This window comes from Rhinolophus hipposideros, assembly GCF_964194185.1.
Source record: "Rhinolophus hipposideros genome assembly, chromosome: 11".
NCBI classification, from domain to species: Eukaryota; Metazoa; Chordata; class Mammalia; order Chiroptera; family Rhinolophidae; genus Rhinolophus; species Rhinolophus hipposideros.
Genome location: NC_138057.1, coordinates 66,497,427 through 66,520,893, shown reverse-complemented (window position 1 = coordinate 66,520,893; position 23,467 = coordinate 66,497,427).

The window sequence follows — 23,467 nt, the reverse complement described above, 5'->3', positions numbered from 1 at the left end:
CTGCCCTGTATATTCCACAGGTCTAAACTCTCTAGGTCTTCCAGAGAATCCATAAACAGCTGGAATGGTTTTCTTTGACACTCCTAGCCAGTCTCCTCAAGGATGCAGTCCACACAGAACTATTTGCTTGATGCCAGCTAATCAGATTATCCAAAAAATGTGTGCAAGATATATTCATTCTTCGTAGACTACCTGCAGTTGTTTTGTTTCCCTCCCCTTCTCCCGTTTCTCTTCTTTAACTCCTATCTGGGACCTTTGATAATTAAAATGACTGATCTCTTTTATCTGTAAATAAATGGTGTGCTATAATTTGCCAAGATTCTTTGCATAATTCTTTGACATTACTCTGAAAGTGATGGGCCCACCCTACGCATATTCTATAATTTACCCAAATTCACACAGATTAAGAATAGATATGTTTACCATCCTTCCCTCTCCCCTGAAAATTTTATAATTTGCCCAAGTTCACACAGGTTACAGAATAGATAGTTATACCTTCTCCCTTCCCTCCATCCCCAAATCAACAAGCTAAAAATTAGCAGATAGAAGTTCACTTTTCTTCTCAAGACTTCTGTTTGATTTCATTGAAGACCCCTGGCTTTGTTCCAGCTTATCAAAAATTATCACAGAAAGGGAGCAGGCAAATAAGACCACATTTTAGACCATAACCATCATTTCAAAGATAAAACAGCTCCTGTTAAATTAATGAAACCACAGGAGAGAGAACTGAGTCTCCACAAGGCTCCCACGGTGGTTTTCTGATCACTGTCTTACACTTTCCCACTTGGATCTATCCAGCCCTATCCTGCTAAATGATGTTTCTAAACACAGCTCTCAACTTTCCGTTTTTCTCAAAAAATTCCAAGGTCCCACCATGCCCACAGCCTAAAATCCCAACTTCTTACCGGGCTATTTGCATTCTTCTGTGATCTGGCTGCATCCCACTTTACCAAATTTCTCTTTCTCTCTCTACTCCACCTCCTATCTACAAACGTCAGGCGGCCCATTGCACGAGTCTCTTGAGGAGTCAGGCACAAGTTTCTTATGCCATTAACACCCAGACCAGCTACTTTGAATAGCACTGCCTAATCCAGTTCTTCCCTGGAATGCCTTTCCATCATCAATATCTAAGATTTATCTATCCTTTAAAGCCCCACTCAAATGCTACCACCTCCAGGAAGCTTTCCCTATTTGTCTCCACTGAAAGTGATCTGCTGTTGGCTCTCCCTCTCATATGACTCATATGTCTTATATTAGCATTCTATATACCCGTATCCCAACTCTTCCGGTAGGCTACCGGATGGAAGTGCATGTCTTAAATGCCTCTACATCTGCCTCCCTCTCCCTCATACTCAGTACACGTTCTGACATACGGGAAGTGTCGATTAATAACTATAAGCAAATTAATAAATAAATCGATCCAACTTGATCATGACACTCTCCTACCTAAACTCCTTTAATGGTTTCCATTGGATTCATATTAAATCCAATTTCCTAATAGCAACTACAAAGCCAGGTGTGATAGTCCCTTGTCACTTCTCCAGCATCAGTTGGTACCATCTCTCCTTTGTCCTACATATGTCTTTTCCTCGTATGACCCTTGAACACATAAAGTTCTTTCTGGCCTTGGGGTCTTCAATTGTGCTTTTTCCTTTCTAAAATGCACTTCATCCCATTAATTTCCTGGCCCACAATTTCTGACATTTTTAGGTTTCAACTTAAAAGCCACATCCTCAAAGAAATACACTCTGGGATATGTATCAGTAAGGGCCCTGGCAGAAAACAGGTGTCACACAGCAAGTGGAGTAAAATGCTAATAAAAGGGATACATACAAAGTATGGGTAGGGTTTAGAAATACCAACAAGCGATAATGCGGTCCCCCATGGCTAGCAACAGTAGGCAGACATTACTTCATCGAGGCCCAAAGCGGGACGCGAGGGAACATGTACAGGAACCTGGGAGAGTTGGTGGAAGAAGAAGGTTACTTTAAAGAATTGATGGCCTTCTGTAAAGGGTTACAACTAAGCAGGCAGATCGGGTATAGAAGGAATAAGGGAAATAAATACCCCAACCTCATTCTTCTCCCACTGTCCCAATGGCAGGTCCCCAAAAGGGAGCAGAGGAGCCTGGTACAGAAGGAGTAACGGGAGTAAATACCCCAGCCTCATTCTTTTCCCACTGTCCCTATGGCAAGTCCCCAACAGGGAACAGAGGAGCCCTTTAGGTCCATGCAGGCCAGCCTCCCAGGGAAGGTGGACAAGGGTGGGAAGAAGGATGACAGGGATGAACAGAAGCTACCCAGCACACCATCCATTCTCAGGTAGACCCTCTTACTATTTGGCCTCATAACAACCTATGTTTTTCATTTGAGTATTCAATACAATTTTCACTCCTGTATCTTTTTTGCTGAATGTCCATAAGTACCTTCAGATTGTAAATCACATGGCCATGAAGACATGATGTGCTCCTTGCTTGATGTGCTCACTGCAGCATTCCCAAAATCTAGTATCTAGTAGGTGCTGAATAAATATAGCTAGTAAATGTGTGAAGACAGGCATCAGTCAGAGGCACGGTACCATGTGTAATTATACATGTACGCATCTCAGTTTCAAAGAGAGAAACCTCCTCTACAGAATTAAGAAATGCCAGGAAATTTCACATCAAAGTCAATTCAATGAAAACAAAATGTTGCCTAACATAGAAAATCAAACTCTAACTTCAAAAAGAGCTGATCGTTTTCTAAGAAGAGAAGATAAAAAGTCTTTCCTATTACCTGCTATAAAAACACTCTGAGCCAGACTACATAAGCTATCGCTGTATTATACAAAATTGTTATCTATCATCCCCAATCCCCATCGCAGATTTAAATAAGGTCAAGTGCAAGTATATTCCTCCTTGAACTCTGTTCTCTATAAAATCTCGGTAGCTCCTATACCCCACTTCATAGTTTCAAAAGAAGGGAAGTGCTAGCAAACCCTAAATTCTCTCCTCCTGGTGTTGGGATTTTATGCATCTTGCAAAAGACTAGATTGCTCTGAGGTCTTTTGGTAACAGGAAAAATCCAGATACAAAACTTTTAAATCATATTCTCCAGAAGTTCATTGTATTTTATAGACAGCTGAATTTGTTGCCCAACCACAAACTTCAACATTTGCTTTTCCTCTCTGTCCCCCAACACATTCACACTTTGATGAGAAGGGGAAAGTCTTTTTCCTTAGCATTTTTTACAGAAAATAATTCCAAATACTTGATCTTTCAGTTCCTCAAATACATCACAGGCCATGTTGTTCTCTCTGTTTTACACAAAGGACTTGTGTATTTCCTGCTCCCGTTCACTAGATCAATCCTTCTTATTTTCCCCAACTAGTTCTGTAAAAATGGGCTAATACTAATACCTAAACCATTGAGTGGTTGCGAGGAATAACCAAGATACTAAGATAATTAAGGTAGTACGTGTATAAGGCATATAACACAGTACTGGGCACATAGGAAGCTCTCAATAAGTGTTGTCATCATATTCATCAAATTTTACTTCCCTACACAATGGAATACTATTCGGCGGTAAGAAAATATGATATAGGAACATTTGTGACAACATGGATGGATCTTGAGAGTATAATGCTAAGCGAAATAAGTCAGATAGAAAAAGCAGAGAAACCTATGATTTCTCTGATATGTGGTATATAAATCAAAAACAACAAAAAAACAAGACAAACAAATGAGAAACAAAAACTCATAGACACAGACAATAGTTTAGTGGTTACCAGAGGGTAAGGGGAGTGGGGGGAAGGAGCTGAGGGTAAGGGGGATTAAATATATGATGATGGAAGGAGAACTGACTCTGGGTGGTGAACACACAATGGGATTTATAGATGATGTAATACAGAATTGTACACCTGAAATCTATGTAACTTTACTAACAATTGTCACCCCAATAAATTAAAAAAAAATTTATTTCCAAATTATCCTTCAGATCTCTCACAAGTATTACCTGCTCCAGGAAGATTCCATGTCCCCCATATTAGAGAGGGTACCCTAATCTTGCCTATTTATGTGACTGAGTACATTTTCTTCACAGCACCAATTACAAACCATAATTATGTATGATTCAAATAATCATGAAAGTAACCTATATGTCCCTGACTAGGTAAAAATATATATCTGAGAAGATTTGCACAGCTAGCAAGTGTGTTATCGGTCACCATTGTATCTCTAGTTTCTAGCAAAATGTTTCACACTTAGTGATCAATATTTATGTTAAATAAAAAGATGAACACACAACCCCGCCCCCTCTGACTGTGGCATAATAATCACCATCCCGTTTCATAACTTTCCTTCATGTTCATTATTTCAAGAGCTCTAAATGTAGATATTTGAGAAAACTGATGCATCAAGAAATCCCCTGACGAGACACTCCAGTTCCCAGAGTCAGAGGTCATCCAGAACCCAAGTATCTAGATTTCTAATCATATAGTGCCCTGGGTGTAGGCAGAAAATGGCAGGGGGTCTCTGTTATGGACTGAATGTTTGTATCCTTCTGAAATTCATATGTTGTAGCCCTAACACCCAATGTGATGATATTTGGAGACCGGACCTTTGGAGATTATTAGGTTTAGATGAGGTCGTGAGACTGCAATTCTCATGATGGGAGGAGAGCTCTTATAAGAAGAGACCGGAGAGCTTAGCTCTTTCTCTTCACCATGTGAGGCATAGTAAGAAGTAAGAAGGCAGCCAGCTGCAACCCAGAAAGAGAGCTGTCACCAGACCTAACCACCGTTGCACCAGACCTTCAAAGCTGGAAGAAATAAATGTCTGTCACTCATGCCACCTACTCTGGCATTTTGTTATAGCAGTCTGAGCAGACTAATACAGTCTCCTACGAAGGAGAGAGATGGGGGTGGGGATATTCTGCTGCACTCATGAGGCCTTCAGTGTTATTTATGTAGTTTCCTATACAATTGTTAAAGTATTGCTCTGACAGAGTATGTGGAGAAAATGCTTTATGTTCACCACACTATTTCTTCTTCCTGGACATACAAAATGATTGCATTTTCCAGCCTCCCCTACACTTAGATTGAGGTCATATGACTGAGTTCTGGCCAACAGAATACAAGTAGCAGCGATAAAAAGCCACTTCTAGGCCTGACCCAAAGACTGACCCAAAGGCCTGACTCATAGTCTTCCTTCAACCTTCCACACTGTCTTCCCACAGCCACCTTGGAGACCACAAGGGCTACCTGTCACCCACTAGACTTCACAGAGGTGAAAAAATAAATTCTTGTTGTATTAAGACCCTGATATTGCAAGGCTAACTTGATACTACTGCATATCCTGGTATTATCCTGACCAAGATAAAGAGACAGAGTGGAACACTGGGGAAAAAAATGAAGAGACCTTGTGGTATATATACACAATGGAATACTACTCTGCCATACGAAAAGATGAAATAGTGCCATTTGCAACAAAATGGATGGATCTTGAGATTATTATGTTAAGCGAAGTAAGTCACACAGAGAAAGTAGAGAACCATATGATTTCACTGATACGTGGTATATAAACCAAAAACAACAAAAGAACAAGACAAACAAATGAGAAACAAAAAACTCATAGACACAGACAATAGTTTAGTGGTTACCAAAGGGTAAAGGGAGAAGGGGGTGGTAAAAAAAATGTATACACATTTTAAGAAAGGAAAAAGCTGTATTAAAATTTTAATACTCAATACTATATATCAGTAACAAAAGATGAATACAACTCATGTATATATATATTTTTTGACACCTCCAGTGTATGACCTTTTGTGTGTGGCTTCTTTCACTTAGCACACACCCTAAGTGTACATCCATATTGCAGCATGTATAAGTATTTCATTCCTTTTTATGGCCGAATAATATTTCATTGTATGGACATACCACAGTTTGTCCACTGGTAGACATTTGGGCAACTTAAATTATTATTGTGAATAGTGCTCCTACGAACATGCATGTGCATGTGCTTAACGACCTGTTTTCGATTCTTTGGGGTACATACCTGGGAATACAATTGCTGGGTCATTAGTAATCCGATGTGTAACTTTTTGAGGAACTGGCAATCTACAGCAGGTCCTCCATTAACTTTGTTTCAGTAAATGTCATTTCCTTATAATCTTGATGATGTGCCGCAGAAACTTAACTCTTGTTTATATCTATTAGCCTATGGAAAAATTGTTACAGGAAGACATTACGCAAGGACTTTCCAGTGACTGAACCATTTTACATTCCCACCAGCAATATATGAGAGTTTTGATTTTTCCTATTGTATTGTTTTTATTACACCCGCCCTAGTAGATGTGAAGTGGTGCCTCATTGTGATTCTGATTTGCACGTCCCTAAAAACTAATATCTTTTCATGTGCTTGTTGGCCATTTGTACATCTTTATATAAATGTCTATTCATTTGTCCATTTTTAAAATTGGGTTGTCTCTTTGTTGTTGAGTTGTAAAAGTTCTTTATATATTCTGCATACTAGACCTTTTTTAGCTATACAAGTAGGAAATATCTTCTCCAATTCTGTAGGTTGTCTTTTCAGTTTCTTCATAATGTCCTTAATGCACAAAAGCTTTTCATTTTGATTAAGTGCAGTTTATCTATTTTCCTTCTGTTGCTCATGCTTTTGGTATATCTAAGACCTATTGCCAAACCCAAGGTCATTAAGATTTACCCCTGTCTTTTTCTAATACTTTTACGATTTTAGCTCTCATATTTAGGTTGTCGATCCACTTTGAGCTAATTTTTGTATGTGGTATGAGAGAGGAGTCCAATTTCATCCTTTGCATGTGGATATCCAGTTGTCTTAACACCATTTGTTAAGAGACTATTTTTCCCCAGTGTTCAAAATCAATTCATCACAGATATATGGGCATATTTCTGGACTTTCAGTTCCAGTGCAGTGGTCTATATGTCTATTGTTATCCAGCACCACACTGTTTTGATGACTTTTGTTGTAGCTTTGTAGTAAGTTTGTTATTATTATTATTATGATTATTAAATTTATTGGGGTGACATTGGTTAGTAAAATTATATAGGTTTCAAGTGTACATTTCTATTATATATCATCTATATATCATTGTGTGCTCACCACCCATAGTCAGTTCTCCTTCCATCACCATATATTTGACCCCCTTCACCCTCTTTTACCACGCCCCTCCCATCTTACCTTCTGGTAACCACTAAACTGTTCTGTGTCTATGAGCTTTGGTTTCTTTGTTTGTCTTGTTCGTTTGTTCCTTTCAGTTTTATATCCCACATATGAGTGAAGTCATATGGTTCTCAACATTTTCTGACTTATTTCACTTAGTATGATGAAAAAAAAATCTCAAGATCCATCTACGTTGTCACAAATGACAGTATTTCATCTTTTCTCATTGCTGAGTAATATTCCATTGTGTATATGTATCAATCATTTATCAAAGGACATTTTGGTTGTTTCCATGCCTTGGTCACCATGAATAATGCTGTAATGAACATAGGGGTACATATGTCTTTACGGATAAATGTTTTCAATTTTTGGGGTAGACACCCAGAAGATTGCTTGGTCATATTGTAATTCTGGTCTTAATTTTTTGAGAAAACTCCATACTGTTTTTCACAGTGGCTGTACCAATTTACATTCCCACCAGAAGTATATGAGAGTTCCCCTTTCTCCACAATCTCTCCAACACCTGTTATTAATTGTCTTGTTGATGATAGCCATTCTAATAGGTGTGAGGTGGTATCTCATTATAGTTTTGACTTGCATTTCCCTCATAGCTATTAAAGTCGAGCATTTCTTCATATATCTGTTGGCTGTTTGTCTTCTTGGGAGATGTGTCTGTTCAGGTCTTCTGCCCACTTTTTAATTGGATTGTTTGTTATTTTGTTGTTGAGGTGTACGAGCTTTTTATATATTTTGGATATAGACCCTTATCAGAGGGGTTGTTTGCAAATACATTCTCCCATTTGGCCAATTGCCTCTGTTTTGTTGATGGTTTATTTTGCTGTGCAGAAGCTTTTTAGTTTGATATGGTCCCATTTATTTATTTCTACTTTTACTTCCCTTGTCTTTGAGGTCAAATTCATAAAATCCTCTCTGAACCCAAGGTCCATAAGTTTAGTACCTATGCTTTCTTCTATACAATTTATTATTTTAGGTCTTTTGTTTACATCTTTGATCCATTTTGAGTTACTTTTGGTGTACGGTGACAGATAGCAGTCTAGTTTCATTCTTTCACACATGGCTTTCCAATTTTCCCAGCACCATTTACTGAAGAGGCTTTCTTTTCTCCATTGTATGTTTTTGGCTCCTTTGTCGAAAATTATCTGCCCATTTTTATGTGGGTTTATTTCTGGGTTCTCAATCCTACTCCATTGATTTGTGTGTCTGTTTTTCCGCCAATACTATGCAGTTTTTATTATTGTCACTTTGTGGTATACACTGGAGTCAGGGAGTGTGATACCTCCAGCCTTGCTCTTTTTCCTCAGGATTGCTTTGGCTATTTGGGGTCTTTTGTCATTCTATACAAATCTGAGGATTTTTTTGTTCTATTTCTTGAAAAAATGTCATTGGGGTTTTGATGGGGATTGCATTAAATCTGTATATTGGGGTTTTGATGGGGATTGCATTAAATCTGTATATTGAGTAATATGGCTATTTTAACTATGTTGGTTCTTCCAGTCTATGAACACAGAATGTCTTTCCATTTCTTTGTGTCTTCTTCACTTGTTTTTAAGTATGTCTTATAGTTTTCAGTGTATAGGTCCTTCACATCCTTTGTTAAGTTTATTCCTAGGTACTTTATTCTTTTTGTTGCAATTGCAAAAGGAATTGTTTTTTTCATTTCTTTTTCTGCAATCTCATTGTTAGTATATAGGAATGCAATGGATTTTTATACATTGATTTTGTATCCTGCAACTTTACTGCATTTGTTTATTATTTCTAATAGTTTTTTGGTTGAGTCTTTAGGGTGTTTCTGTCATGTCATCTGCAGAAAGTGACAATTTAATTTCTTCATTTAATTTCTTCATTCCCAGTTTGGACGCCCTTTATTTCTTTTTTTTGCCTGACTGCTCTGAAGAGGACTTCCAACACTATATTGAACAACAGTGATGAGAGGAGGCATCCCTGTCTTGTTGCTGATCGAGATGAAAAGCTTTCACTTTCTCACCCATAAATAGGACATTAGCTGAGAGCTTGTCAGACATGGCCTTTATTATGTCGAGGTAACTTCCTTCTATACCCATTTTATTATTTTAATAATAAATCGATGTTGTATCTTGTCAAATGCTTTTTCTGCATCTATTGATATAATCATGATTTTTATCCTTTATTTTGTTTATGTGGTGTGTGACATTACCTGATTTGCTTATGTTGAACCATTCTTGCACCCCTGGAATGAATCCCATTTGATCATGATGTATCTTTTTAATGTATTGTTGTGTTCTATTTGCTATTATTTTGCTTAGGGTTTTTGTGTCTGTATTCATCAGAGACATTGGTCTGTAGTTGTCTTTTTTTGTGTTGTCCTTACTAGGTTTTGGTATCAGGATAATGTTGGCCTCATAAAATGAGTTAGGGAATATTGCTTCGTCTTTAATTTTTTTGAAAGAGTCTGAGGAAAACAGGCATTAAATTATCTTTGGATGCTTGGTAGAATTCACTAGTGAAGCCATCTGGTCCTGGACCTTTGTTTGGGGAAGGCTTTGGATGATTGTTTCAATTTCCTTACTGTTTATCCATCTATTTATATTTTCCAGTTCTTCATAGTTCAGTCTAGGAGGGTTATATATTTCTAAGAATTTGTCCATTTCTTCTAGGTTATTGAATTTGGTGGCATACAGTCCTTTACAGTATTCTTGTATGATTCCTTGTATTTCTGTAGTATTTGTCATAATTTCTCTTTCATTTCTGATTTTGTTTATTTGTGTCTTTTCTCTTTTTTCCTTAGTGAGTCTAGTGAGGGGGTTGTCTATTTCATTAATCTTTTCAAAGACCAGCTCTTTGTTGCATTAATTTTTTCTATTGTATTTTTGTTCTTTATTTCATTTTATTCTGCTCTAATTTTTATTATTTTCTTCCTTCTACTGACTTTGGGTTTCATTTGTTCTTCTTTGTCTAGTTCTTTAAGATGTAATGTTAGGTTGTTTATGTGGGATTTTTCTTGTTTCTTGAGATAGACCCGTAATGATATAAATTTCCTTCTTAATACTGCTTTTGCCACATCCCAATAATTTTGATATGATGTATTTTCATTCTCGTTTGTTTTTACGTATCTTTTGATCTCTCCTTTTATTTCTTCTTTGACCCAGTTGTTCTTTAGTAGCATATTGTTAAACTCCATGGATTTGTGGGTTTTCCCACTTTCTTTTTGCAGTTGATTTCCAATTTCAAAGCACTGTGGACAGAGAATATGCTTGGTATGATTTCAATCTTCTTAAATTTACTGAGGCTAGTTATGTATCCCAACATATCGTCTATCCTTGAGAATAGGTACACTAGAAAAGAATGTATAGCCTGGTGTTCTGGGATAAAAGCCTCTGTAAATGTCAGTTATGTCCATTTGGTCTAATGTGTCATTTAAAACTGATATTTCCTTATTGATTTTCTGTTTAGATGATCTATCCATAGCTGTCAATGGCATAATTAGGTCCCTTACTATAATTGAGTTTCTGTCAGTTTCTCCTTCAATGCTATTAGTAGTTGCTTTATATATTTAGATGCTCTTTCATTGGGAGTATATATATATTGATAAGTGCTATGTCTTCTAGTTCTATTGTCCACTTTATCATTATGAAATGTCCATCCTTGTCTCTTGTTACCTTTTTATCCTGAAGTCTGTTTTGTCAGATATAAGTAGGATTACACCTGATTTTCTCTGGATGCCATTTGCTTGGAGTATCATTTTTCCACCCTTTCACTTTGAGTCTACAATTGTCCTTGTGACTGAGATGTATCTCTTAAAAGCAACATATGGTTGGGTTTTGTTTTTTATCCAATCTGTTACTCTGTGCCTTTTTATTGGTGACTTCAGTCCATTGATGATTGATATATGAGGATTTCCTATAGCCATTTTATCTTTTGCATACTGGTAGCACAGTATCTCCACTGTTTCTTTGCCTTTGTGTTTCTGCCTGTTATTTCAGTTTGGTGGTATTCTATGATTTTTATTCTTCTATTTCCTCTTTTTTTATGCTATATGTCTCAGTTCTGGATTCTTTTAAAGTGGTTACCATTAAGTTTATGTAAAAGAAAGTTTCACATGTCCAGTAGTCCTTTTTCTTCAGCACGCATCTTATCTTCATTGTCCTTCACAAATTCAGAACTTTTCTCCCCTTTCAGGTTTTTGTTGTCACAAATTATCCCTATTTATGCTGTGAGTTTATTTCTGAGTTGCAGTAGCAAACTGTCTCTTCTCTTTTTTTTTATGTTTTTATCTTCTTTACCCTTTATGCTATGTTTAAGTGGATAGTGCCTATATCCTGCTTCTGTCTCTCTGTTAGTAATCTTACTCATAGTTTGTAACCTTTTTAGTTTATTTTATTTTTTGTTTTTGGTTTCAGGTAGAATAACCTCCTTTGTATTTCCTGTAATGCAGGCCTTGTGGTGGAAAATTCCTTCAGCTTCTGTGTATCTGGAAAGGTCTTTATTCTTCCTTCATATCTAAAAGATAACTTTGCTGGATATATTATCCGTGGCTGGTAATTTCTCTCTTTCAATAGTTTGAATATTTGATTCCACTCCCTCCTGGTTTGTAGAATTTCTGCCAAAATATCTGATGCTAATCCAATGGGCTTTCTTTTGTAGATTATCATTTTCTTTTCCCTGACTACCTTGAGAATTCATTCTTTCTCATTAACTTTTGACAGTTTCCATATAACACGCCTTGGAAAAAACCTTTCAGGATAGAGGTAATTAGGTGTTCTGTTTGCTTCTTCGATTTGAGGATTCAGTTCTTTCCACAGGTTTGGGAAGTTCTCGTCAACTATTTGTTTGAATAGTCTCTCTGTGCCCTTCCCTGCTCTGCTTTTTCTGGTATACCCATTATTCTTATATTGCTCTTTCTGATGGAGTCATATAGTTCTTATAGAGTTCTTTCATTTCGTATGACTCTCAAGTCATTCTTTTCTTCCATCTGCATCATTTTCCTGTCTTTGATATCACTAATTCTTTCCTTTATCTGGTCAGCTCTATTTTCTAAGCTCACTATTTCATTCTTCATCTCTTTTATTGAAATTCTGGAAATTCACCTCCAGAATTTCTATTTGGTTCTTTTTTAAATTTTCAATCTCTTTGGTAAAATATTCATTTTGTTCATTGTTTTATTTCTGAGTTCATTAAATTGCTTATCTGAATTTTCTTGCATCTCACTGAGTTTTTTTTAGAACTGCAATCTTGAATTCTCTGTCACTTAAGTCACATATTTGCATGTCCTTAAATCTATTTTCTGGAGATTTTTCATCTTCTTTCTGAGCCACCATGTTACCTTGGTCATTCATGGTTAATTAATGGATTATTTCTCTTCTTGGGCATCTACGGGAGTGAATTCTGCAGGAGGTTGATTTGATATGAAGAGGTCTTTCGTTTGTTTTCCAGTAGGTAGCACTGGTGTGTTTTATTTTCTCTTGCCCTGTTCTGGCTTCTCAGGGTGGAAGATTTCCTGGGAATGTGGACATCTCCTCTGTGACAAGATTGCCTTGGTCCCAGGGCACGACCCATGGGAGAATGTGGTGGGTGATGGGATTCTGAGCCCCTGAAATCCCAGGGCTGCTCCTGTAGCCAGATGCAGAGCTGTATGCCTCAGCAGCCCTGGATGTTCCCCTGGGATCAGCCATGAAAGGTGGAGTGGTATGGGCTGGGAGATTGCTGGTGTGTTTCTGTCTTTGTTCTCCTCTGAGTAATGGTGGCTACCAGACCACAGCTGCCTCACCCCTATAGCTCCTCCATTGTCACTTGTAATTAGCTGCAGTGTGTGTCTGCTACTCAGGAACTATTTCTCCAGTCTTCAGGTCTGTACATATTCTTCTCTTTAATCTGACACTGCTATCATTTTTTTTTTCTGGGGACTGCTACTAACACTGGGAAGGTGTGGGGGAGGTGAGCTTGGGGGGGAGGGGTGGGAGGGAGGTGTGGAGAGTCAGCGAGGCGCCATGGCTTTGTTTTCTGCCTGGCACTGAAGGCTGTTAGACCACAGTTGTCACACTTCTGTATTCAGTCTTTGCCCCAAGGTCTCTGCCCCAATCACTGGGTTCAGCTGTGTTATATTTGGATCCATCAGGCAGGACTGCTGGGGCCACAGAGAGTGTACCTGCCATCTCAATCCTCCCCTCTCCTAGGACTGCAGCGAGCTCTGGGCTTCATCCCATGGCCCCTGTTTCTGCACTTCTCCCTTCCCTCCTCTCCTGTTTGTCCTGATTCCCCACCTTCAGATGTTTTGATGTGTAGATCTCTCAGATGGGTTTGTGCGTTGTGTAGAGAATCCTCTGCTGAATTACAACTGTTCAACTTGTAACTTCAAGTTGAGAAATCAGTGGGGACCCCTCATGCCACCGCCATGTTTCTGACATCACTGTAAGTTTTGAAATTGGGAAGTGTGAGTCCTCCAACTTTGTTCTTTTTCTTCAAGGTCATTTTGATTATTTGAGGGCCCTTCCCATTCCAGAAGCATTTGAGGATTAGCGCTTCCATTTGGGTGGAAGGGGCTTCAATTCTCACCAGCTGAATAGTGGTCTCAGGAGACCAATATCCACCAGGTCCTGGAACACAAGGTAGTCTCGTGGCTAGTGTCGCACGCTTCACAGGGCCCCCACTACAGTGTGGGCAAGTGCTTCTGGTGTGGCAACAGTTCTGATCATGAGTCCCCCAGCCGCCGTCTCCCTTCTCCATAATGCCCCCCACCCTGCAGACCACAGCAGAGGCCTCCAGACCCAGCAGAGGTCTCCAGACCCAGCATTGGGACCTGGGCAGCCACCGACAATATTTTCAATGTATTAACTTTTAGGCTTTATTTTCTCTCCCCTAAAATGCTTATAAAGATCCATCACATCAAAGAAAGAGAAAAGAAAGGCAAAACCATAGAGGTAAGAGGGCCTCAGAGGTAGGGTTGTCCTGGTCCCATGAAGTCCAGGAGAGCTGGGTCAGTTTTGTTCAGCCTGGATCCTCCAAGGGGCAGGCACAGGAAAACCAAAGGCAGGACTTCACAGGAGAAGCTCCCTTCTAAGAGAACCTTGCCAAGCTGTGCCTGGGTTCCAGTCCTCTAAAAAGAGGGGAAATCATCTTGTAAGGTTTTGCCAGACTGACAGATGAGTCCCCTGGTGTGACACCTTATTCTCTCTCAGTTCCCATAAATGGTTTTCAGCCTGTTCAGCTATTTGTCAGCTATGTGAACATTTTCTGACGTGAAGGATAAAAGGGACTACCCCAGAGTGCAATGTTACAGAGCAAGAAGAAGAGGACACACAGGGCTGTGTCAACCACACAGTGGGCTGGTTTCAGAGGGAGAAATTTCGTTTTATTTCTTACACATTCCACATTCCCTGAAAAGAAGTAGTGAAAGGTACACTGGTTTCAGACAAAGAAATAATAGATTTTCCTATGGTTTGCAAGAAACTACAGATATTAAAAAAAAAAAACAAGAGTATAACATATATTCAATATGACCCCAAGATATTATTTGTGATCTCCCCAGTGGGTAGGAATTATGGGTTGTTTCTCATATCTTCTTTACAAAAAGTAATACATATTCATTATTTAAAAAAATGGGACAAAGAAAAAATATAGAACAAAAATACATACTTGGTAAAATTGCAGCTTGGTGAGCAGAAAGGAATAGAATCAAGAAGGGAACAAGGAGGAATGAGAAAAGGAAGAAGTAAAGAAGTTAAGAGTGGAGAAAGGGAGAAAGAAAAGGAGGAATGAACATCTCTGGTGATTTGACCAGCAATGATGGAGGAATTTCAATGCCTAGATACATACCCAGTGGTTTAAGCTAGATTAGTGTCTAACACTTCAAGTCTACAAGACTCAGATACTTTCAACAAATGTAAACCAAGTGCCCACTATGTACCAGGAGCTGCTCTAAGGTGTTTTAAACAATATCAATCTTTTAACCACCCAAAAAGTGAAAGTGATTGTTGTCAATTTACCATTGAAAACAACTGAGACATAGGGTGACTAAACTGCCCCCTTCCAAACACCTATCTTACTTTGAGTCCTCAACAAATGTTAGTTCTGAGTAGAAGGAAGGGGGAGAAGATTTGAACTCAAGTCTGTATTTCCAACTCAGTTCTCTGAACCCTTCTTCAAGCATCCACACTCTTCTATACACTAGCTCCTCCCTTACCCCATGGTTTTGCTTTCCACATTTCCAGCTATCCATGCTCAGCCATGGTTCAAAAACCCAATTAAATTTCTTCAACCATCTACATCATCTGTTCCTGATAGCCAGCCATCAACTGCTCATGTCTCAATAATCCTTCTGATCTGACATATGGCCAGAAGGTCAATAGTCACCTCATGCTATGTCACAATACCTATGTCATTCACCTCCCTTCATCTCATCACTTAGACATTGCATCAACTCACGTCATCACAAGAAGGGTGAGTACATGACAATAGATATTTTCAGAGAGAGAGAGACCACATTCACATAACTTTCATTATAGCATATTGTTCTATCTTATTATTACTTACTGTTAGTTTCTTACTGTGCCTAATTTATAAATTAAACTTTATCATAGGTATAAATATGTAGAAAAAAAAGAATATACAGAGTTCGGTACTACCCACAGATTCAGGCATCCACTGGGGGTCTTGGAACGCGTCCCTGTGGATAAGGGGGGACTAGGGTCACTTCACTGAGGACAAATTTCTCCGGAAGATGCTCCACTACATATTTTTCCATTTTTTAACACCTTTTGTGTTCCCCCTCCTTGATTATTCCCTCTGCAGGTGCTCACATTTCAGCACTACCAGTTTGCTAATCTCTCTTTGCACAGCTAAAACTTGGATGCTAAAAAAGCAAAGTTAGGTTGGGATATTTTTATTCTTCCCAGTAAAAAAATAACTACGTAAAATGATTTAGTGCATACTTGTGGTTCACATGTTTCCTCCTTTTCTTGTCCCTTCACTACTGAAAATATGTGGCATTGCATAGCTAAAGCACTGTTCAATTTGAAATAGTATATTCCAGGGATAAATCAAGTTCTACTTCAAAACCAAGCTTCAAATTTCATAGAAATTGGGGGAAAAAAGTTAGCCCATTTTAAACAGAAAAGAAAAGGTCACTTCCTGATTTTGCTAAAATAAGGAAACAGCATTTTAGGACATCTTTTAGTGTCAACCTCCACCCTCAGTACGGCCCATACATCTAGCACAACCAGAAAAATGAGCCATGTAAATTTCTCTCTTTTCCTCTCCCCTCCCCTCCCCTCCCCTCCCCTCCCTTCCCTTCTCTTCCCCTCCTCTCTCTATCTCTATCTCTATCTCTATCTCTATCTCTATCTCTATCTCTATCTCTACCTCTCTATCTCTTTCTCTCCTTTTCTGCAGATGACATTTGTTCATCTAATTTTTGGCCCATCAGTTATGTTTCAAGCACCATTATAAGAAGACACCAAATTCCTTAGACACCTATGTGTCACAGTTTCTGTCTGCTTCTATTTCAGGACTTGTGTGCCTATATACTTTGAGGCAAGGGCTAGAGTAGGGAGAGAAACAGAAATCTGGAGGTTGGAAGGCAGCAAGACGGGAGGGATGAGGAGGGAATCAGGCCTGGGATCTCTTCTCTGGGACAGGCTCATGTTTAAACTTCATTTATGACAATTGGGGGAAAAAAGTATCTTAAAACAAATGGTGTTTTCCCCAATATATGTATTTAGATAGATTTATTAGGGAAATGTATAATTTAAACATTTATTGGGAACGTGCTAGGCATGGATACATGCAAGTCATTTGTTCCAGGAACATGCTGTGTTCTCAAGGTGCTTACAGTATAGTTGGGGAGACAGAGCCCTAGGTAGCCACCTAGAACACAGGTAATATAATTGCAAAATGGTTACAGCAACTTGCTCTGCAGTTAGACCTGTGTCAGAACGCCAGCAAATAACACCAAGACCTTAGAAAAGTCATTTGGCAGCTAGCAAGCCTCAGTTTCCTTATCTGTTAAATGGGAATAATAGCACTCATGGGATAATTATAAAAAGCAAGTGAAATTATGAATATAATGTGCTTGGCACACAATATGTAGGTGATGGTTGTAATCATAAAATAATTACTACTCTCATCGTTGTTGAAAAATGCTGCAAAACACTGCGGAGATAAAAGGGCTGTATTTCTTACTGGAAGTTGGGAGCGGAAGCTCAGAGAAGAGACAGTATTTGAACAGCAAGTGAAAACAAAATGTTAAATTAGGGTATTTCACATTGTTGTGAGGGTACTGCTTGACCCCCAAATGGAGAGGATTAGCAGGGACCAGGATCTGAGTAAACAGTACACCTGGAGTGGAGGTGGGGTTTTAGTGACATAAAAGGCTGAAAAAGAAGCTTTTTAGGGGAAGACCGGGGAGGACATGCAAGGAAATAATGACCAGATTCCACAGGCAAGAGGAGATGCTGAAACATTATAAAAGGGAAGAGGAAGGGAGTGAAACAACCTACTAGAGGCCGTGTGGATTTTTACCCATTCACCTGGTGTAGAGGTTAAAAAGTTTGCCTGAAGGAAGCCCCCTAGAAAATAATAGATGGGCTTGAGTTTTCCCACTGAATACATATAATGCCCTGAATGTCTATTATTAATATGAATCATATTGTGTTATAATTACGATTTGAATTGCTCATCTCACCCAATTATAAGCTTCAGGAAGGTAGAAATGATGTCTGTTATATTAACAGTGTACAACACATAGTAAGCTCTCAAATGCCCAATGAAAATAGTATCCTGTCTCTTCCCATATGTATTTTTATTAATACATAGGACCTAGCCTCAGCTTTACAAAAAGTGCGGACTCATCTCTCTTCTATGAACGACAATGGAGTTCTTAAGGAACTCCATCTAACTTAAGAGTTTTCCAGTCCTTCATTTCTACTGGAAGCCCATGGAGGCCAGGAAAGGGATGCTCTATTTTTTTTCTTGAATCTCCCACTTCCCTAGTATTTGTTTATTATGCATTCCGGATCATTGAAAACCATGAAACTACATTTCCTTTCAAATATTTCAGTATTTTCACTTCTTAAAATTAGCTCTTATCCTAATTCATTGCAATGGCATGATTTAAATTCATAGATTACAACCATCTACTATTTCAGAACATGTTATATATTTCAAAGCACCTATACTACCAGCAAAGGGTCCATTTCTCCTTTCGAACTCCTCTGCTTCTCACGATCAAAGAGGGTTATGCAACCCAATGTGTTTTCTTGTTTGCCTTGGTTACCAGGAAGCTCAGAGGTATACATGTTGTGCTCAGCTGCTGAAACTGTCATCAACCAGGGTTTCTTAATCGACTCACTTTCTCTCTACCTTTATGTCTTGGCTCCTACCTTTTGTTTTGTTTTAGTGGCTTCAGATCTTATATATCTGTGCGTTTATTTAAGTTGCCTCAAAACATTTTTAAAGTGGGCCGAAATAACATGTATATGTAAGTATGTATGTAAATATGTATGTGTATATATGTGGGCCGAAATAACATGTATATGTAAGTATGTATGTAAATATGTATGTGTATATATGTATATGTGTATATTCATGTATATGTATATCTATTCATATATGTTGCATATATTCATAGATGTATATGTGTATTACTTATTATTTATAAAGACAAACACATATATCCAATATGGAAAGTAAACCTTTCTATATACTATTTCCCAGATGTCTTCTGCCATACCTGTCTCCACTCTCACGTCCTCTCCAGTAGTCTACTTTTGTCATGCACCTATTGGGACATCTAGCTCCTCTACAATTAGCTCCAAAAAAGAATCTCCTCATAGGAAAGCATGAGTTATCAATATAAACACAAATGAAGATTTTATAGAGGACTCTTAGGAAATACATTTCTGTTCCAGTTTCCAAATCCCTTCTTTGGTTATCCTGCCTTGAGTTCCTTTTAATACTATAAATCAGGGGGCAGCAAACTTTTTCTGTAAAGGGCTAAACAGTAATATTTTAGACTCGGTGGGCCATAAGGCCTCTGTCACAACTACTCAATTCTGTGGTCATAGTGCAAACTCAGCCATAGATTATGCGTAAATAAAGGGACATTACTGTTTCAATAAAGCTTTATGTATAAAGTAGGTGACAGGCCAGATTTGGCCCATAACCATAGTTTGCTGACCCGGCTGTAAACCTTCCCCTATGTTTCGTCCTCACAGCATCCTCTCAGCGAAGTGTCATTCTGGCCAACTTCAATACCCAATCATTTCAAGTTAGCCCTAGCCAAACAGAACGTTCTCCAGTTAATGGGACGCGATGCTCCCTCCTCAGTCAGGCAGTTTCATTGCATGTTGCGTTGCTTGAAAACACCCTGGGGGGAGTTTGTCCTTCTCCCGAATATATCAATAGCTTTAAAAAATATTTCTTTTTACCACATACAATGATCATCACAAGAAAACTTTAAATAAATATTACAGAAAATTTCCATCTGCATAAACAATAGTATTTTTATAGCCTACAGTCATATTTGAGATTAGAAAGAGGGTTCAATCAAGGGACAGAAAAACGAGTCTTCATGCCAACATTCCCCACTACCTTAACTTCTCTAGGCCTCAGTTTTCTCACCTACACAATAGGGTTAGGAGTTCACCTGCCAAAGGCCACAGTCTGGATTAGATAATCCCTTGGAAATTTGTTCTGGAACTTCGGTTATTTCCTTAAACTCATGATTTCCAAATGGTTTCAGGAATCAGAACTCTCTGGGGTGCTTGTTAAAACACAGATTGCTGGCCCCCAGCCTGAGTTTTATAAACTCAGGCTGGGGGCCAGCAATCTGTGTTTTAATTCAGTAGGTCTAGAGTGGAGCCCAAGAATTTGCTGTGCCACAAAGTTATGCTGCTATTGGTCCAGGAACCACATTATGGGAACCACTAGAATATATGATTAGAGCTCTCACAGTCCCTTCTATGGGGAAGCACTGGTGGGGTAGGTGGGGGTGGGGGTCCAGAGCTGGTGCCTCTTTTTAAAAATGGGGCTCCTTCTTGAAGGGATAAGAAATTAGTTCTTTGCCCATTGAGTCTCAGATGCTGCAGCCACACCTCACTACTAATTGTAGCCTGAAAGGAGGCTGGTGTGCACTCTCCATGATGGGGCCATCCTGGAACATAAAAGCCGATGGGCAACCAGGTGAGCCATCTATAGAAGGACAGGGAGGTGGAGGGACAGTTGAGAACTAAGAGGTAAATATGCCACCACACAATTTCTTTGTATAAGCCACACTTCCAGAACTTTCCTTTTTCCACAAACATGAAGTCAACACAAGCATTGACGAGGGGTTAATCATACCTAGTGCCAGTAATACCATAGTGTCCAGTGCCAAGTAATGCAGAGTGGAAGGCAAGGAATCAAAAGAAGACCAGGAAAGTATAGACTGCTCTCCGGGACTCTCTGACTTTGGGGATGGCAAAATTCACACACTTGACAGTCATTCGTCAAGCCAATGAGTAGATAATCACATGCAAGGTTAGGTGGCACGCAGATAGAGGATTCTGGAGAGAAGATATTGGTGAGCTTGAGCAGTCTGGACAGACTTTCCTGGAGGAGCTCAGGCAGGCTGGCAGGGGCCTGCAGAGCAAGAAGGACCCAAGCAGGGGAACGGTGAGAAGAACACACAGAGAAGCCTGGGTGTGACTGGAATCTTAGCAGAGGGGATGAAGATGAGCACCAGGCATTTGTAAGCTTGTCTCTACCCTCCCCATGTGAACTCCCACAAGTCATTTCCATTTTGGGGGGTTCTAGTTTCCTGATGTGAGCAAGGAAGGTTTTGAGCTAAATCACAAGTTTCCAAATTTTGTTCCATCTTGGAGAGATCCCAGGCCATTGAAAGGTACAGTGAACAGCCCGGCCTCACCTCTTTTCTGTCGCATCTTCTTTTGCCAGAGAAGCTCTGCTTTTTAAATTTGTCACTTACAGAAAGCATTTGACAATCACTCCACAAGAAATTTTGTAAAGGCTTCTTCCATTTGTACGTTGGGTGGCTGAACAGAAAGGAGAAAAAAAGCCAGCTAGCACAATGGATGGGGCAGCTAGGTTGACCAGACTCGCTTCTAGAACAGCTTGGCAACAGGGAGAAGTTTAGACCAATGTGAGTGGATGAGTGCCACCGGGAGAGAACTGAAATCAGGCCCACAGGCTGCTAGAAAAGCAAACTGATATGAAAATCTCAACTGCTCAGAAGGTTCTGAGTAAACACAAAGGTTGATTTTTCCCCCATGTCAGCCTTCCCTCCCAGGACATTGTACTGTATGCAAAACGGGTAACTGTAAGACAAACCTTTTTTTCCACTGCCCTTCTCAGCCCCGCGGGGCTTCAGGAAGACCTGCACTTCAAGCAAAGCCTTTTTATTTTTCAACACCCACAGCTTCCATTCAACAATCAGAAGTTTTCCACTTTCATCAAAGAGACTGAAGAGAGAAGCCGAGGGGGCAGCCTATTCTCAGCAGCTCTGGGCCGATTACAGAGCCCCTGCTACCCACTCACTGCCCATGCGCACCACAGGACACAGCTGCCTCCCCAAATCAGCCAGGTACACATGCCAAAAATATAATGGCTTGCTTCATTCCCCCCAATTACCAGACCCAATGAGTATGTGTGCCCACTTCTTCCAAAACCAAGCCCAGATGTTAGCTGAACCTATTGCGGTAATCGTTCCACCATACTGAAAAACAACAACAACGCCGCCATCACGCTATACACCTGAAACTTATACAGTGGTGTATAAAGGGGGGAGGTCCCAACTTGGGATCAAGGGGGCCTCAGCTTCCTCAACTGTAAAACAGGCACACAGCCTACCCCTCTATTTAGCCTAAGAAAACAATTTACTTCTTGATGTCTCTTCCATATCTGCAATCTATGATTTTATGGATTCACTGGGAAGGAATATCCAGACCAATTCTTAGAGTCTGACCTAACTCGGGTGATACTCAGCAGTATGGGATCTAGGCATCATCCTAGTTTGACTTTGGACACAGGACATTTCCTTAGGAGGATCCCCAGTTCCTGTTGGTTCTCAAGGATTTACTGAAGCCAAAACGTGAGTAAAAAGGGCAGGGGTGCTGCAAAGAATCGGGTACTTCCAAATGAAATCTTTAAGGAGCTACATCCGAAGGCACCAGCTCTGCAATAATTCACAATTTAAATGGAGTCCATTCATTAGCACAGATGTGACCAGCTCCGCCCCGCCCCCACGACCCCCAGAGAATCGATTTCTTGAATCTATCTAAATTCCGGACTGAACCATGGGGACCACTTCGGACATTTAACCGGAATGGCCCGACACCACTGCGAAGTTTACTCCCATTCACAAAGTACTCGCACATCACTATCCCATTTTATCTTCACGGTGGCTGGGAACGCACGTGAGGAAAAGGGAGAGCCATGCGGATTTGTGCAGGGAGCCAAGGCCAGCAATAGGCAGGGCTGAGGCTGGACCTCAGGTTTCCAGCTTTTAAATGCAGGGACGGGTGAATGATTTAGCATTCTTGGGGGCCAATCAGGTATGGCTATGCACCCAAGGTATCTCACTGATCAACATTTGTGACTTTGCTTGAGACAGTTTTCATGCTCTGGGATCCTCCAATTTCCTATCTGGGAAAAAAAGAAATATTATCTGCCTCAGAGGTGGGAGGTGAGGGAGGAGTGAGGCAACGTGTAAACCTCCTAGCACTGTGCCTTAGTTAGCAGAGGTCCCACTGTCATAGTTACACACACACACACACACACACACACACAATACACAATACATACGTATACACACAACACGCACCACACATCACAAATGCGTCCTGCACATTCTACACAGCAACCACCCACAGGCAGCACGTGCACACACCACACAGAGCACACACACCCCCCACATTCTACACCAGACCACTTCCCCACCCCCACCCTCACTGCCAATTCCTTCCCCTTTTTGTGAGTTTTATGGCAGGCCTGGGTTTATCTGAAAGTGTAACAGATTCCCATACACTCTGCAGAGAATTTTGTTCAAAGGATCAGTGTTTCCAGCCTCTTTTCGCCTATTCCCAGCTCTTATCCAGTGATGAGCTCATCCCCGTTTGGATACATCGCCATATTCGTGGGCTCTTCCTTCCCAGATATCTGGTAGCATTTCCAGTTTTCTGCAGGAGCTGACATTGTCAAACTGAATGACTTTGAGTCATTCTACTGCAATCCAAGGAATCCAGCCTCCCCGAGGTCCAGCAAAGAGACATTTTCTGATAAGGTCTTCTGAGCCGCAGGCCT